This window comes from Canis aureus, chromosome 31 (genome assembly GCF_053574225.1).
Source record: "Canis aureus isolate CA01 chromosome 31, VMU_Caureus_v.1.0, whole genome shotgun sequence".
Taxonomy (NCBI): Eukaryota; Metazoa; Chordata; class Mammalia; order Carnivora; family Canidae; genus Canis; species Canis aureus.
This window is the reverse complement of record NC_135641.1, coordinates 35915275-35921177: the sequence shown is the minus strand read 5'-3', so window position 1 is coordinate 35921177 and position 5903 is coordinate 35915275.

The window sequence follows — 5903 nt, the reverse complement described above, 5'->3', positions numbered from 1 at the left end:
ATACGGATGTCTCTACCCAAAAGTATAACCAATATCTTTACATTTGAAATAACATAAAGCAAGATTAAGAGGCTAAATGTTGAAAATTGGGAAGAGAAGTGTTTAAGATGAAGTCTTACCAGATAAAGTCTCAATTCTGAAAGCAAAGTGGAGTGATTTTATCACACAACATTAAGGTTACAATGTTGGACTGCTTGGAATTAGTTGTAGGAAAGTCAGGAGTGTTATGATTCTTCTCCCAATTCCTCTGTCTTGGGAAAGTAGTAGATTTGGCCCAAAACTGAAACTGAGCATATCATATCTAAAGGTACTAAACAATATATTGTGCAGGTTGCCCAGAATGAAGACAGACTGGCTGACATGGCACACTTCCTTTCATACCATAAAGGAATGGTAGAGAGGGGCAGAAGCCCTTCTTGCTCTTTGCCAGTACTCCATTCATGGAGCGCTCCAGTGTAGACATTCCATCTACATCCCTAGAGCCAATGGGTTCTTTTTCTCCCAATGAAATATACTTAAACTATCTATAGCAACTAATAGTCATGTCCTTAGAAATGAAACATAAATCCAAGAACTGTCAGACATTTAAGGGCAATCAGCAGCAAAAAGCAAAGGCTCAAGAGTAAACACATGAAACTGTATTGGAACCCACAGTCCCCACTTTGCCAATTTCCTTTGCGATGTATACACTGGACTTGTGCATTTCCAGGTTGCAACGCCTCCAGCCCTGAGCTGGATCCCAACTCTTGGATGAACTCAGAGATTTTGCTCTTGAAAGTATCTCCTCTCCCTAATGAATCATTATTTTCCCCCTCAGTTACATTAATACTTTATATGCTATGCTTTATTGTAAAACAAAACAGAGACTTCTCTGGATTTTTTTTATCTTGCATCTTGTGAGCAAGTACTAAGTTCCAATGTAAAATCAAACGTCACAAAAGGTTTCCTATTTTCTGGACCTCCAGCCCAATCAGACTTTCAGTTGTCCAGGGTCACCAGTTAGGATATGCATTACCAGACCCTAAAGCCAATTAGGATTTGGAAACTGGGAACCATCTAACCAAGCAGCAGACACCAAGCATTTGCCTGAAGAGAGTAGAGGCAAGTGGTTGAGTAAATCATGCCCTGTTCAATCTGGCACTGTCTACACAGCTTTCTGGTGGTTGCAGGGGCAGCAGCAGCCCTGATTTCCTCCAAGAGAACTAATTCCTCAGTCAATCACTATAGCTAGATCATAAAAGGAGAGCTGTCACTTCTGGGAGGAAGAAACTTATTTGACACCCACACCGTAGTGTGTTTACTATTTAACAAGCAGAAATATATCTATTCGAGTAGATCATATATGACAACAAGGATGTCATCGACAAAGATGTGATCACCAAAATGCAGCAGATGGCTTTTCTGAAAATGTCTGAGACTGCGACACTGAAAAAGGATATGATTATTTTCTAGAAGAGTAAGTTTTCAGCTCACAAAGCAGAAAATGAGAAAAAATAAATAAAACTTGAATGATATCAGTTAAAACAGCAAGTAATGGATGAAGTGATCAAAGTCCAAATAGATGAAAAATTAAACTTCAGTCTATGGAAGAGCAGAATTAAAAAATATTGTATCCACTGAATAAAAGTAATGTGAAATGAGGACGAAAAAGTGGTAGTAGCATTGCATACCCAGCAAGATGGGCCTCTCACCCAGATGCACAGGGGGGATGCACTGAGGGTGCTGGCTTTCAGGCCTCATAAGAACCATGCAAACTTTATAATATTAAATATTTATTGGCATCTGTATTTATATACAGACGCTGACAGCTCTAGATGGAAGTAAATGAAGATTTGTCTTGAAATCTCACAGCTCTAGAAGTAGCATCAGAGTATATGAAGAACAGCTGGGGAAAAAATGCAGTCAGATGGATTGAGCAAGAACAGTGCAGGGATAGCAAGAAGTAATCTCATATATACTTACCTGCCAACTGATGAGGGCAAAATCGCATGGCCTTCTTTTCCTAGGTTAAGATGCAAAGAAATTGAGCCACCAGTTAGGTGGCAGGCCACCCCCACAGGCTAAAGCTGACAAGTACAATGTTACTTCCAATGCAAAGTTAAAAAGTCAATCTATATGAAACAATCCATTAATTAATCAGTTTTTGAGTAAACATTTGAAGAAGGAGTATAAGGATAGTGCTTATAACAACCAATGATTTTGAACACTCCCTCTTATTTCAGTAAAAATCTTAACTTAAAAATAACATGCAAAGAGAAGTCAAAGTGAAGAATAACTCAACAAAATAAGTATTAACTACATCATAAGTAAGCTGCTGATAATGATAAAAACAAAAACAATGCAGAATAGAGCAGAAAACAATGACTTATCACGTTACACTTCCTGCTTCTGTGATGAAATGAAATATATTCCTGTGAAAAATTCATCATTCCTATACAAAGAAGATATAATTAGTTGTACCCTGCCTTTTTTGTAAATGTCATTGGTATAAAGAGGCTATTTTTCCTCTGGTTCACAAAACAGAAGATCCAAAGCAACCCTGTAAAACAGAAAGTAAGGAAACATGGAGGCAACAAAGAATTTTGGCAAGAAAGGAAAACTGGAAGGTAAAGCTGAAACACACAGTCATAATCACAGGCTATTAGAGCTGGAATGGCCCTTAGAGATAGAGATAATCTTGTCCAAAGCACTCAATGTTTTTGTTATATCTAAAGAGCTGAAGTGATTTTCAAGGTTGCACAATTCCTAAGTGAAAGAAAGAGAACCAGAATCCTTATCTCTTGATTCCCAACCCTGTGCCCTGGTCTCAGATGACTGAAGATCCAAATTGCTCCACTTTTTCTGGGAAGTTTATAGAAAATTGGAACACATATCTAACTCACATCCAAAGTACATGATCCAGTGAGTTCCTGCAGATTAGGTACATTATCTATTTCAATCTGATATTCTCTGTATTTGTAATAGAGTTGCAGAAAGCAGGCCAGACTCATATTCTAAGGGCCAGTCTTCAGAGTTTTTACAGGTAAGGCTATGAATATGTTTGTTTTTAAATAGAATTTAAAGATTAACAGTGATGTACTGTCAGCATATGCACAATGTATAAGAGATTTTCTTAGGCTTCCCAAATATCCATTCTCTCTTCCTACCTTTCCTTCACTTCAGTTTTTACCAGGGCACATTGCCTTTGAGCTGGTGATGCACCTTCTAGCCTCCCTTGCAGTTGCATGTAACAATATGATTAAATTCAATCCAATCAAACTGAGCAAGAGTACGGAGTACAAGTTCTACGTCACATCCTTAAAAATACAGTTAATTGCCTCACTCCCTCCTTCTCCTTCTTGTTCTCTGAAAAAAATGGACACCACTGAAACATCCCCTTTGATTGAAGAGAGGACAAGACATATATTAAGAATGGCAGATAGGGGTGCCTGGATGGCTCAGTAGTTTAAGTGTTGGACTCTTAGCTTTGGCTCAGGTCATGATCTCCAGGTCATGAGATTGAGCCCCACGTTGGGCTCTGTGTTCAGTGGGGAGTCTTCTTGAGATTCTTTTTCCCTCTCCCTTTCTTCCCCTTCCCTTGTTCACACTTGCTCTTTCTCAAATAAGTAAGTAAAATCTTTTTCAAAAATAATGGCAGATATTCTTTTTTTCAAGATTTATTTATTTGAGAGAGAAAGAGAGAAAGAAAGAAAGAAAAAGAAAGAAGAAAGAAAGAAAGGAAAGAAAGAAAGAAAGAAAGAAAGAAGAAAGAAAGAAAGAAAGAAAGAAAGAAAGAAAGAAAGAAAGAAGAAAGAAGAAAGAAAGAAAGAAGAAAGGAAGGAAGGAAGGAAGAAAGAGCGAGCGAGCCTATGGGGGGTTGTGGGAGAGGAGCAGAGGGAGAGAGAGAATTTCAAGCAGACTCCCCACTGAGCACAGAGCCCCGCATGGGGCTCAATCTCACCACCCTAAGGTCATGACCTGAGCCAAAATCAATAGTATGAGGCCCAACAGACTGAGCCACCCAGACACCCCAAGAATGGGAGATACTCTTATAAGCTTAGGCCAATATGAATAACAGGGAATTATGAGTATTTTTAAGTTCCCTTGTCAACCAAGAAGGTGTATAGATTCAACATTTAATTTTAAACATGGATAGACATACTTTTAGATAAACATCATAAATCCATATATATATATATATATATATATATATATATATATATATATAATCTAAGTGTGATAAAGAATATTTTAAAAAGGATCTAAGCCACAGATTTGTATAAAAAGGTAATTCCATGAATCTGTGAGGAGTTCTAATAGAAAAGTCAGGGCCACTTCACTGACAAGAACAAATCTAAATGTTTTGAGGAGTGACCTCAATACTGAAATTAGAAGCATTCAAGAAATGTCGATTAAGGGATTCCTTAGTTCAGGCACTCAGCGAATGTCCTCACTGGGATCGATTTTTTTAGTTCATGGAACTCAGAAAAGATGTTGCTGCTTCAAAAGACTCTAAGGATCCAATAAATTCATTCTTTTGGGATCGTTCAACTGAACACAGTCAAAGGTATTTTGCAGTTTTTCCTTGTTTCACCTGTGGGAATATTGCTTCTAAGTTTAGATAATGATGTTGTCACATGGAGAACTTAGAATGGCATCAATAAAAATCTGCTAACGCTTATTTTTAGAAGGAAAGGGAATGATTTATAAGTTTCTTCCTACTTTTGAGTCATGTCATGAATCACTGTGTATGCCAGATCTGTTCTGTTTCACTTCATGCCTCTTTCTTCCATAATCACGCCCACAGACAGCAGCTGAGTAGAAGATGTGAATCCATATCTCTATATTAAATTATAGTCAAACATTTAAAAAAATTTTGCATGCCAGATTATCTAGATGAGATCAGTGACTTTTCATATTATAAATTATGAGGAATTATTAATATCTGCAACAGTAGCTTAGATTGATTTTAAAATGTGCTGTTGAATGTTTGTTAAAATATATGGAAGAGAAAGCATAACTGAGATATACTGTAAAAGAGAGAGAGACAAAGGGTCTCTCAGTTAGATTGATTCTGATAGTCTTTGAACCACTAGGTTCTTTTTAAAATGTAAAGGATAACAGTGCTTGTATTTTTTCTCTTTTCCTTTTTTTTTCTTTTCTTTCTTTTCTCTTTTTTTACTGCAATGGTACTGAGAATGTGTGTTTACTAAAAATGATGCAAATTCTGTGCAGAAAAATATAAAATTTATACATGAAATCTTGTAATTTTTTAGAATTCTTGTAGAATTAAAAGTAGCGATTTTCCAGAATTTTTGTTATAATTAAATGGATTAAGTTATGTCAAGATTTTACCTGTGCACGGACCACTGTACATTTTATTCTCAATTGTATGTGGTATTATTACTCTTATTAACAGAATTATTACATGATATTATTCAATTTGATCAGTTCTAAAGAAAAAATGCACATGTTCCTCAATGTCTGTAAAATGTCTCATTGATTTGACTAAATCATTTTCCCACTTGTTTAAGGCTTATATTTGAGGTTCTGTGAAGTACAAAGGCCTGCCTAAGCCATTTCTTCAACTGCAGTGGACTCCCCATCTCACATTTAAGAGGAGAGTTGGTTACATATACTGACTCTTCTCCTGTTTATTCTCTTTACTTCAGAACCATTGTCTATCTAGTCTCTGCCTTTCTCTGCTTTCGTTATTTTCTAGGAGGCCGATCTCTGAGGACTGTATCAGCAATGTTCCCTTCCCATTTACCTTTTGGCTAAAGTTAATCAAAGGGAATTACCATCAAGAGAGTGGAGAAAGGGAGAAGAGAGAAGTCATGCTATTTATTCCTCAACTCTGCCCATTCCAGAATACCTTATTTTTGGAATGTTTGGATTATCTCATAGTTGGTCATATATTCTGT